We start from the raw sequence: 13,805 nt of genomic DNA on the forward strand, positions 1-13,805 counted from the left end.
GGTGGGGCGCAAGGAATGTCTTGTACATTGTGAGATGTTCAGCAACACCCCTGGCTCTCCCCATCAAATACCAGTAGTACTTTCTAGCTGCAATAATAAAATATATCTGCAGATGTTGCCAGATAGCTCCTTGTAGAAGTGGCAGGAATAATTTGTCCCTGGGTAAGAATCACTGGTGTAGCAGTTATTTTATTTAGATAAACCCAAACAAATTTCTTTTCAAGTCTGTCCACATAGTAGGAATATTAACATTATTCATCAAGTTACAACAACAATAAAATTATGTTCTGTTCCATGTAATCGATCACAAAATAAAAGCCTAATTATTAAAAACAGAGTGGTTAAAATGAGGTCTAAAGACATTAACCTCATCTACCAAGGGCATGTGTGTTCAAGGGAGAAGTCTAGTTTCAAGATTATCTTAAATAAACCAACCCTACTAAACCAAGGTAAGGATGCTAAGAAGAGCATGAAGAAAAGGGTTAATCTGTGACTTTTATGCATAATGGTTGAAACTTTACTTGCAATTGAAGTTCTTAAGCTGTTTTGTACAAGGGGCAAGCCCTTTTTTCTATCCTGCTATATTTAAGCTCACCTATGTTAAATCTTCCTGTACTAGACACACCAATGGCAGAATCCACTCTCACTTCAATCCATCCTTCACTTCAAAGCCAAGAGAAGGACAGTAATACCTAAGATCTGCCTTTTTTTTTTTTTAATGACTGACACAGGTAGTAAAAGAGGGGTAATTTAAACTTAGGAAAAAATCATAAATTTGTAAATGCACAAAAAATAAGGGATCCTTTTAATCCTTTCCGGTGGTCATTCTGTGATGATACAGAGTATAGGTATTAACAAGTCACTGATCCCCAGATACCCAGACTAAAACCCTAACAAAGATGTCCTAGTTCCAGGGCAAGATCAGAGGGGATCTCTGCAGGTAGGTGTTGGCCCCTTAAAGGGTTCCTCTCTGTGGGACACAGTCCACCCTGGTAAGGCCATCCTTACCATCATCTCAATTGTTTACACTTCTTACACTCTTTTCCCTGTTCATATTCTGGAACTAAAATCTATAGATGTATATTTCAAACTTTCATTTCTACTTTTTCATTGTGAGACAGTAAGTCTCTTACTTAACTGAGACAATTCTCATTTTCCTGGATTTTAAATTGAAATTTGTTTTAAGAATTATATTAAAGAAACATAAATGATGAGTTTGGTGTATAGTTGACTTCTTTTTACCCATCTATATTATTATATAAGTATTCCTCTTATTATACAATTCCCCATATCAGCTTCTCATTTATTCTTTCTTTTTAAACACGTATGTGGTTATATATGTGAGGGTGAAAAAGTATTCTGTAATGCCAAACATATCTTGTTTCTTATAAGTTTACCTCTCTCTCTCTCTTTCTCTCTCTCTCTCTCTCTCTCTCTCTCGTGCAAACAGCCTCATTTTCACTTATGTGTGTGTGTGTGTGTGTACTTTAAAAATAAATTCAAGAGATTCTTATAGCTAGCACTCGTTTTGTTACACCTACTGTCCTACCTGATCCAATGACACTTCTAGAAGTGGATTTAATCTGGCAAAACAGTGGCAAATTCAAATGTAACTTTTTAGTTCTCAAAGACTCCCACTAAGTAAATTTCTCAATTGGTAAATTAAGATTGTCAATGTTGTGAAAGAAGTTTGATATTTATTGTTGCCCATTTTGGAAAATAAGAAATTATTATTTTTTTACTGCCACTTTCATCAAAATCATGGACACTTTCGGAGTTTGTCTGGGATGAATACTGTTCTTATCCTTTGAAGGAAATACAGAGTGTACTTTACATAAAGTCTGTTGCTTCAATCCTCATCCTCTGCTTTTGGCCAAGAAATGAAGTAGTTTGCCCTTGAGGGACTTGGGGACTATATAAATGTAACATATGAACTGGGTTCCATAATAAAATATTTAAATTTATAAGAGAAGTTGAGAACAAATATACAAAAATAACCCTACCAATGGTAAAAATGTAAAGGTATTTGCAGTCAATTCTAAGATATTATTTTTCTGTTAATTACAATTCTCTACTAATACCATGAATAGTTTGTATACTACATATACCAAGAACTATATGGATGTATGAAACACCCTCTGGCCAATATTCAATGCTAAATGATGATGTAATATACATTACAATTTCAATTTTATGGTCTCACAGAAAGAATACCTGTTTAGTGGGCTATTGAATCTTTTGTTTGATTTTTTTTCTGAAACAGCTTAGGGACTGAGCAGAGCAAACAAATGAAGAAATCACAGAGTTTCTTAAGGACCATCCACTTAAATCATATATGAAAAGAGTAATTCTTGATTAGTCTTTAAGGAATAGTAAAGGATTACAGAAAAAAACTAAGAGGGCCACTGGACCAGTATCCCCACATGTCAACGTTGCAAATTGTCCTTTGCTGATATTCCATGATGCATAAAATCCTTGTTTAATGACTCTTGCCTACTGGATTCCTAGCTCCAGAGATTTCAGAAGGGATCACTTCCAGTTATAAACAGTTCAATAAATTACAGATTTCTCTGTTTCTCCAGGTGAAAACAAAAGACATTTGCTCATACTTTCTTCATTCAGAGAGAGAATTAGAGTGTGATGTGAATGTTTTACAAATGAAACAGCTGTTACTACTTATGACAAATTATTAGTGATTCTCTTGCTCATGAACTATAGTCTTTTACTCAACTGGTACCCTCCCTGGAGGTGCATGCGGGTGACTCCACCTTGCTCAGTGTTTTACTTGGCTGTTCAATCCTCTCGCACTTTGGTTGTGAGAAGATTCTTCCCTGTAATGGAAACAGAGTGTTCCAGATCAGTGCAAGTGCCCTTTCTGGTATACTGTGGCCACAGCCCCTCAGTTATGTTAAGGATCAATGGAATCTGACACACCGTTTCTCAATCTCAGGAGAGTCATATTGCCAAAGAGTTGAAGGGTATAAGGAATGGCTGTGTAGAAGAAAAGAATGGAGTGGCTGTTTAGTCAAACAGTGATTCTTAGGTGTCTGTTCCTCTTGGGCTCCTAAAAGCTGTTTCTCTGTGGTCTTGTTATTGAATGTGAATTTGGGTCATGGAAGCAATGCCATCTTCCATTCACACAGTTTGAAGTTAAAGTCCAGTTTCTTGTTTGTCTTCCATATAAGCAGGACGAATTGCTTTCTCTGCATGGTCTAATTTCAATGAAACATTATATTCTGTTAAGTAAAGTACTCCTATTTTTCCTTCCTATTCATTCAGCAAGCACTTCCCATTACTTTTGGAACCATCTGGTAATAGGTAGTATAGGGGAAATGAATTAAGTAATAAAAATGACTTACATTTATTCAGAGCTTATTATGGTCCAGGAATTTCTAAGTTCTTGACATGTATTAATTCATTTAATATCCCTAAGAGGTAGGTCTACCATTATCCCTATTTTATAGATGAGAATGGTTGGACAGAAAGGACTTAGCTATTGGTAAATCCAAGAATTGAATGTTTACTCTTACCTTCCATCCTTCATTAATAACCACTGAGTGGGTATTTGCTTTAATTCTAGAAGTTAATAGTCTATCTTCTTCAAGCATCAGGAAAATGACAATTAAAATTATAGCAACATTTCTTGATCTGACTGCTGGCTAGAGCACTATGAGATTTGTGGAGATTCAAAGAGTGGTGTGCTATGACAAGTGCACTTTTAAGTACAGATTGCATGCACAGTTTTAAACAGAATCATCACAGATGCAAGGCTGTGACAATGTCGAATAAACTGTGTGCATGAATGATGTGAGCAAATCTTTAAAATGAATAGATTTAACCAAAGATGTTTGCATGCATGTTCCCAACCAGTGCATTATCACTTTTGAAACCAGATATGTTTGAAAATATTTCCAGTTAATACATATGTTCTGTTATTAAAATATATTAGTGATGATTACTGATTACTATGGTGTCATTTTGGGTAGAAAGAAGTAAAAGAAAGTTTACATTAACTATACAGATTCCCCTCTATTTATGATAGGGTTCCTTCCTGGTAGGTGCATAATAAGTTTAAAATAAATAAATTAAAACTGCATTTAATACACTGACACACTGAACAATATAGCTTAGTAACACACTATACCATAAAGAATTTGTCCTTTACCATTGCGATCATGTTACTGACTGGAGACAGTGGCTTGCAAGAGAGTATCATACTGCATGCATATTGCTATGTCAAAATTCAAAGTATTATTCCTCCTGAATGCATATTGCTCCCATGGCATTATAAATTTGAAAAGTTGTTAAGTGAATCATTTGTACTAATAAACTAAATCAGATTATTGCTTAGGTTTAAAAATTGATGTAGATTCTTACTTCAATCCAGATATCTCTCTCCAATATTAACCATTCTTTATTGAAATGTCTTTGCTTAAAAGTAGTGAGGATGATACAATGTGGCTTAAACTAACCCTAAAAATCAGTAGATAAAAGGAATCATTGACAAGTATAAGACCTTACTCCTAAGAAGAATCTAGTATGAGCATAGCCTTTTAAAAATCATTCTTTTTCTTGATTTTCCAAAATCTGATTAAGTACTGGTCAATCTCTAGGTTCCATGTTGTAATTCCTGGACCAAAACTGAATACATTTTCAACCTTGAAACTAATAGTAATAACTAATGCTGACAATGACTAAGTCTGTTATACCATATTTTATGCTGGGGCTTAATTAAGTATTTGCATCCATCAACTAATTTAATCTTCATATAAACTCTATGGGTGAATATTTGTCATGTTTAATTCTATGTGCTAACCTGACTAAGCAATGGGTTGCTTAGATATTTGGCCAAACATCATTTTGGGTGTCTATAAAGGTGTTTTTTTTATGAGGTTAATCATCAAATCAGTAGACTGAACAATGTACACTGATCTCTTAATATGGATGCCCCTCATTCATTTCCATCGGAAGTCTGAATAAAACAGAAAGTCTGATCTGACAATGTGTAAGAGGGAACTCCTTCTGACTGAACGATTGAGCTGAAATATTAGTCCTTACTGCCTTTTGACTCAAATTTTTGTAACAGTGGTTCCTCTTGGGTCTCAAGCTTGCAGATTTTCAGAATGGAGCTTAAAGTCATTAGTCCTTCTGATTTTCAAGTGTTTATATTTGGACTGAATCTATATCCTAGGTTCTGCAGGGTCTAGAGCTTGCTAACAGAAGCTTTTGACACATCTCATCCTCCATAAGCACGTGACATATCCACAATACCACATTCCTGCAAAATTGCAAATAGTACCACCATCAGAGACTTGAGCAATGAAACCACATTTGACACAATAGCAGCAATTGTAATTACCACCTGATCAAGTTGGTGTACCAAATGTGGTGTTATAGTATCTATCTATTTATCTACTTTCATCTAATAATATTAACCTAATATTGTTCCCCCATATATATATATGTGTGTGTGTATACACACATGCACACACACATGTGGGTGTGTGTATACAAGCATAAAGAGAGAGAAATCTATTATAAAGAAATAGATATAGTCTATTACTCTTTTCATTTCTCTGGAAAACCATGACTAATTCATATTTTGGAATAGAATTTTAAAGATGAGTTTTCTGAACTGGTTCTAGTGCTTCTGATGCTGTTTCCTGTAGTAAAGAGAGCACTGATAGTTCATAAACTGATATAGCAATAAAGATACACAAAATAATTACTACTTGATACTCTAAGGCACCACTTATAAGGAACTAGGTAATTATATATATATATTATATATATATAATATATATATAATCAAAAAATTTTGGCAAACTAATGAATATAATAAAGTTGGCTGGTTGCTCCCAACATCACTGGACAAAGTGTGTGTGTGGGGGGGGGGCGGTTGTTAGCTCAGGGAATTGAATTACCAGCTCAAGTGCTACATAAATGATATCACAGCTCCTTTGTGTACTCTGTTAGAAAATATTATCTACTTCTTGTAGCTGGATGGTTCTGACTGCTGAAATAAATGCCAAAATTAATCTTGAATTGCAGTGCAAATTGACTCATAGCATGTCCACTAATGAAATGAAGATGTTAATTGGGAAAGAATGACATTCATTGGGAAGAATGGGGATAAAGGGAGGAATCTGATGAAGCTTGGGGCACTGAACTTCTAAATTCTAATGATTCTCTTTTGAAAAAGAAATGCACAACCCCTTTGGAAGTGGCCTCTCCACTCTTATCCCAATAGTGCCTGAAGAAATGACATATTGCTCATATAGAAACTCTCCTACAGGAGTTTCTATATGAGCAAATGCTAATTCTCCACAGAAGTCACCCTCACTACCTCCTGGATCTATACTAGACTTAAGTTTGAGCAAGACCCTAGCAGTAAAAGACAAAGTATGACCCATGAGAAGGTACGCTGCATTTAAAAGAACTAGATTTTCTAAAACTACAGACAGACATCCAGGTAACGTGCAAGGGAACAAACACCAAAGGTATAGAATATTGACAGAAAGAACATAAAGTTGAAACTGATCAAATCACACCAAAAGGGTGCACTAAATACAGGTTTGGCATTTAACGTTGAAAATCAGAGAGGTAAAGAGAGGGGTCTCACAGTGTGTTTGATTGGTTGGCTGAAACACAAAAGGTGCCTGTAAATTATGCAAGATCTGACTTGGTTTACTATAAGAAAGGATTTCAAAATATAGGGAGATTATAAATTTAGAATGATTTTGCCATTTAAAACCAACTTACCTACTAGAAGGATGAAATTTATGTGAAACACAAGTTTTCAAGGGCAAACCTGACATTCTTAGAGAGATCTGTGATTGGTCTTCCAAGAAGGCAAGACTTTGCTGTGAGCATTGCTTCTACTGAATCGGTAAACTCAAATGGAAGGGAAGTAAATGGATAATGGAGTTGCATGGACCAAGTAGTAGCACTACGCTTCTAAAGATTAAATTGGGCGTGATTACCAAAATGGACAAAATAATTCACAAAATAATCCAAATACTGATTTGTGCAGACTTATAGAGTTGGTTTGTTGATTATGGTGTTGCCGGACATGAAATATTTAGGATTCTTATTAAATTCCTACTTGATCTGCATAAGGAGGAATGTTCTATGTTAAATGGATAGAAGTCTAACTTGAGTCATAATTACAGAGAATCACACTTTATTATGGTTTAGATATTAGGTGTCCTTGAAAACCTCATGTATGAGCCAATGCAAGAAAGTTCAGAGATGAAATGATTGGGTTATGAGAGCCTTTACCTAATTAGTGCATAAATTCACTTGCATGGATTCACTAAGTAATAACCTCAGGCAAGCAGTGTAGGGCTGGAGGAGGTGGGTCACTGGGTGTGTGCCTTTGGGGCTTGTATTTTGTCTGTATTGAGCTTCCTGATTCCCATTTCCTGAGTTGCTTTTCTCCTCCTTACCCTTCCACCATGATGTTCTGCCTTAGTCTGGACACAGAGCAATGAAGTAGAATATATATGGACTGAGACCTCTAAAACCATGAGCCAAATAATTTTTCACTCCTCTATAATTGTTCTTGACAGGTCTTTTGTCACAGCAGTGAACATCCTAACTAAAATACAACCCTTTGATCAATTTGCAGACTTGAGTCAGTTTAAAAACCCAGAACCTCTTTTATTTATTTTTAAAGAGTGAGAGAGAGTGAGAAAGAGGGAGAGAGAGAGAGAATTTTTTAATATTCATTTTTTAGTATTCGGTGGACACAATATCTTTGTATGTGGTGCTGAGGATCGAACCCGGGCCGCACGCATGCCAGGCGAGCACGCTACGGCTTGAGCCACATCCCCAGCCCCCCAGAACCTCTTGAACAAAGTGGGTACCATGTCAACTTGAGAAAATAACTTGTTACACTGCCAAAGTTTATATTGCTACTCTTTCTCATAGTCTTTACCAAAGTTGTCTAAGGCTGTTTGGTAGGGCCACTGTACATTGAGGAAAAGAAAATAATTGGATTTCTCAGGAATTAAAGACACTGGTTCTGAACTAACACTCATTCAATAGACCTCAAAATTCATTGTGGTTCTCCAGTCAGAATAAAGGCTTAGAGAGGTCAGTAGAGCTTCACTTTGGTTCTATCTCATACTGGGTTCACTGGGTCCCTAAATCTATTATGTGGCAATTTCTTAAGTTACAGAATATATAATTGATAGATATAGTTGTCAGAATCCACACAATATTTCCCTTAACTGTGGAGTGAGGGATATTATGATATGAAAGTCCAATAAAAAGCCATTAGAACTACCTGTAATTAGAAAAATAGCAAACTGATAGCAATATTGCATTCCTGGAAGATTGCAAAGAATAGTGCTATCATCAGAAACTTGAGCATAAAATCACATTTGATATAGCAGCTGCAATTTCAGTTACCACCTAGTCAAGCTGCTAAAGGAAATGTGACTTTGTTGCTTGAGAATATTAATATATTCTCTGGTTCCTGGCATAGAGCTATTGATCCAACAAATACTTTCAGAAGGCAAGGTCAGCAACACAACTTCACTCTCCTGTTCAACAATCTAGTTCTATGTTATAACTTTGTTTCCAGGGATCTTGATTGCCTTACCTTTTCACGAGTTATCACCCTGATCCATTGCATTGATGAACTTACACACTGATCCATTGCACTGATGAACTTACAGGGATTGAACTTAAGAAGAAATAACATCTATTCTAGTATTTTTGGAAATAAATTTGCATGTCAGTAGGTGAGGGCAGAGGAGAGGGTCCCAAAGGCAGTGGCAACCACCTGTGCATGGCTGCATCCAAGGAATTACAAGATGCCTGACAATATAGGAGGCCATCCTGGAGAGCCCACTGTGGGGGTCACAAGCTGTGCTCAGCCTCCTTCTGGCTCTGGTGCAAGAGGCCTACTTGCCTCACCTCCCTTTTCTTCATCTGTTTGGTTTGATTCCTGGACCCCACTAGAGGCATTGTCCAGATGTGAACCAACATTTGGCCTTTTCACCAAGGGAGAAGGGAAGGCTCAGGGGCGTAGGTATAAAGTGCTGAGATAGCAGGCACACATACTGGTGATTGGACCCAGGGGCCTCATTGCATGCCTGGCAAGCACTCTACCACTGAGCTACTTCCTTATCTCAGTAAATTAGTTTTAAACAGATGGCAAAAAATAGTTAGTTAATTAATTAATTTGCATGGCATAAGGAGGGAAATCAATGTAATAAAAGTTCAGGGGAAAACTCAGAGAAATTTGTAAGGGTCTAGTAATGTGTGCCATGTGAAGAAATCTCATCTAAGTTGAAGAACAAATTGTTGAATTAGGCTCCTTCTACAATCCCCAAAGAGGCACAATGCCTACTGGGTTTCTTTGTATTGAAGAGGCAAGTCTTCATTTATTTGGGTTTGTTACCCTAGATCATTAACTGTGTGGCCCAAAATGTTAGTTTTGAGTAAAGCCCAGAATAAAAAAAGGATTTGCTACAGGATCCAGACACCATGCAAACAGTTCTGTGACCTGGACTGTACGAACCAGTAAATGCAATTATTCTTGAGAAGTCAGTAGCAGATAGGGATACTGGAGATTTTTGCAGGATCGTATAATTAATCATAGCACAGGTCCTTATGTTTGAAAAAAAAAGCTCTATTGTTCTCCACAAATAAGTCCTGTCCTTTTGAGAAACATTTCTTCAGTTTCATAGAGAATGAATGCTTATTCAGAGGCCACTAGGTTACAATGTAATCTGAGATGCTCATCACAAACTGGCTGATATTTGACCCTACCAGTCAATAAAGTTGGGTATGCATAGCAGCACTCCTTCACCAAATGTAACTGTCATGTATGAGGTGAGATTTGAGGAGGTCCTGAAAGCTAAAGGGAGTTGCCTAAAGAAGTGGCTCAGATGCCTATGGTTTGCACTTTTGCTACAATTACTTTCCATTCATCAGTCCACAGTGGAAGAGAAGACTCAGAACCAATGAACATAAGATTGAAGGAGCTATCCTGCAACATTGTAGCCACTTTCAGTTATATCTCTGAGGGACACTGGTAAAGATAAATCCTCCCAAGGTGCATAAATACAGAATAGCATTTGGTTGTTCACTTTTCTGGAAGGAGAAATGGTCTGATATGTAATTACATACTAATTCACGGTCTGGTCTGTGACCCATGGTGCTTAGGTGATCAATGAACTTGGAAAAAAACTTATTGGAAAATTGATGACAGGTAAATTTGGCTAAGAGGTATGTGGATAGACTTTTTTAATACAAGGAACAAACAAACAAGGAAGCAAAAAATCCAACAAACCAAACCATGGGGAATTTGTGCCCTATGTGAATCCTCCAAAGTGTGACATCAGAAGATGAGGATTTAAACAAATATAATGACCCATTCTGTGCATGCGGCAAGCTTCTTTCCCCAGGCCCCTGACATCACCCAATGAGCTCACAAAAACAGTGCTCATGGTGAGAGAGATAAAAGAAATTTCTGGTCTCAGCAATCTGGACTTTCACTCAAAGACAAACTGTTTATTGACCCCAGGGAGTACTAACTCACCAGGGACCAACATTGAGACCTCAATATGGCACTGTTCCCCAGGGTGATCAGCCAACTACCGAATGACAAGGTGGTTATCTTAGAATACTCCCATCATGGAGGGTCGAGCTTTTATTCTTGTTGGGACAAACAATTTAGATACAGATTTGTTTTCCCTACAAGCAATATTTATGCCCAAACTGCCATCCAAGGATCTATAGAATACCTTATTCACTGGGATGGTATTCCACACACCACTGCTTCTCATTAAGGAACTCATAGCAAATTAAGTGCACCAATTAGCCCATCCTTGAGGAATTCACTGTTTTCACCATGTTTCTCAACACCTTGAAGCAACTACTGAATAGAACTTTGAAGCTACCTTTCAAAGATGCAGTCAGTGTCAGCTAGGTAGCAATACCTTGTTGTTCTTGGAGAAGTTTCTCCAGAGCTTGTATGCAGTCTTGTATAAGCATCCAGCATATAGTACTAGTTCTCTCATAGCAATTCATGGGTCCCTGGATCAATGGAAATGGGGAATCATTCATTATTACAAATGAGTGACCCACTTTAAAAATGTTTGCTTCCAGTCCCCATGACTTTATGCTCTGCTGGTCTAGACATCTTTGTGTCAAAAGGAGGGATGTTTCTACCAGAAGACTCATTGATTCCATTGAACTGGAACTTAGTTCTACTTGTGGGCTCCTTTTGCTTCTGAATCAATAGACAAAAGAAGGGAGTGAGACTACTGACTGAGGTGATTGATCTTGACTAAGGGGACACTGGGCTACTTCTCCACAGTGTAGTTAAGGAAGAACATGGATTGGGTACCGCAGATTCCTTTGGGTGTCTCTTAGTATTATTATATCTTGGGATTTAGGTCAATGGACTACTACAACTTCACTAACCAGTGGGACTACACATTTCCCAGACCTTCAGAAATAAAGATTTGAATCATCTCTCCTAATAAAGAAGGGAATACAGAATGACAAATAGTATCTATGATCATGTAACCAGGTACAGAAGGAACTACAATTGTTACATGTATATTTTCCTTATTTTATTATGAATACATGCTATATATTCTGCTCTTATTTCATTACCATATAACATAAGATATATTGAGTTTAAACATGGAATTAAAATGCTAGATACATCGTATTAAAATATTTTACATCTCAGTATTTGGATAAGATATTAAAGAGAAGAGTAAGTATCACTTAACACTTTGTATACACTTCTGGGTAGGGGTGACTGTGTTTGGCTTTATGAAGGATAGTTGTATTGGGTGGAATCATAACATTTATTGTCTTTATTCAGAGAAGATGAAATAGGGTGCTTTATTCTAAGAAGATATAAAGAGGTGTCTTCAGTTAAAATGGATGGATGTGTGATGGTTAGTTTTTTTTCTAGCTTTATTAAAATATAAATTGCAAATAAAATTTTCCCATATTTAAGATATATGGTGTATTGTTTTGGTACATGCATATATTATGAAACTAATACTACAATCAAACTAATTAATATATCTACGATTTACATAGTCAAATTTGGGGAGATGAGAAAATTTAAGATCTACTCTTTTAGAAAATTTCAAATAGTGTAAAAGTTTTCCTTTTCTTCCACATCCTCTTCAACATCTATTATTGTTTGTACTGATGACTGCCATTCAGACTAGTGTAAGATGAAAGCTCAGTATAGTGTTGATTTGTTTTTACCTAATTACTAATGACACTGAATTTTTTTTCCATTTATTTGTTGGTAATTTGTATTTCTTCTTTTGAGAAGTATCTGTTTAGTCATTTGCCCATTTATTGATTATTTTTGGTATTAAGCTTTTTTATTTTTTCATGCATTCTGGGTATTAATTCTCTGTCAGAATGTAGCTAAAAATATTTTCTTCCATTTTGTAGGTTCTGTATCACATTCTTAATTATTCCTTTTTCTGTACAGAAGATTTTTAATTTGATATCATGCATACCCACGTTTATAGCAGCACAATAGCCATGCAAAAGAACCAGCCTAGGTGCCCATCAATGGATGAATGGATAAAGAATATGTGCTATATACACACAATGGCCTTTTATTTGGCCATAAAGAGAAATGAAAATATATTATTTGCAGAAAAAATGGATGAAATTGGAGAACATTATGTTAAGTGAAATGAGTCAAACTGAGAAAGTCAAGAGTCAAATATGTAAAAGCTAGAGAGATAAAAAGAAAATAAAGGTGGGAAAATCTTAGGAAAATAGAAGGGAAAGCATTGGAGTCAAGGAAGGAGAGCACAGTCTGGGAGGAGGAGAAGGAAAGGAGAAACACTGGAAAATGATTATGGTCAAATTATATTGTTAGGTTGTGTGCATGAATGAATATGTAACAGTGAGTCCCACCATTATGTGAGGCTATAATGCACTAATAAAAGTCTGGGTAAAATAGCAGAAAAAAAGAAGAGAAAATTCTAAATATTAAGCACAGTATTATTAACTATAGTTAACTCTATTAGATCTCCAGAATTGAATAAACCTGCACAACTGAAAGTTTTTATCCCATGACAAACATATGCCCATTTTCCCACTCCAGATGCTAGTCACCACCCTTATACTTCTGCATCTATGACTGACTTATTCCACATATAAGTGAAATTATTCCATAATTGTCTTTCTCTGCTGGTTTATTTCACTTAGAACAATGTCCTCCAGGATCATCCATATTGTCACAAATTACAGGATTCTATTCTTTAGAAAAAATATACATATACACACACATACACACACACACACATATATATATATTATATATATATAAGATTATATATATATATAATCTTTAATCCTTTGGGGTTGATATTTGTATATGATGTGAGATAAAATTCCAATTTTATTTTTATGAATGTGAGTACCCAGTTTTCCTAATCTTGCTTACTTAAGAGACTATTCTTTCCTTTTTGTGTGTTCTTGATACCACTCTAAAAGAATACTTTATATTCATGAGTTTGTTTCTAGGCTCTTTATTCTACTCTATTGGTTTATATGTATGTTTTCTACCAGTCCCACATTGTTCTAATTATTATAGATTTGCAGTATGTTTTACATTAGGCAATATGATGTCTCTAGTTTTGCTCTTCTTTTTCAAAAATGCTTTGACAATTCTTGGATTTGTTTTTTTGGTTCCATATGATTTTTTTTTTAAATTTCTGTGAGAAAAAAATGACATTGCAACATTTGATAGAGATTGCACTGGCTCTGTTGTTACTTTTAGTAGGATAGACATT

The sequence above is a fragment of the Callospermophilus lateralis genome, chromosome 3 (assembly GCF_048772815.1).
Source record: "Callospermophilus lateralis isolate mCalLat2 chromosome 3, mCalLat2.hap1, whole genome shotgun sequence".
Taxonomy (NCBI): domain Eukaryota; kingdom Metazoa; phylum Chordata; class Mammalia; order Rodentia; family Sciuridae; genus Callospermophilus; species Callospermophilus lateralis.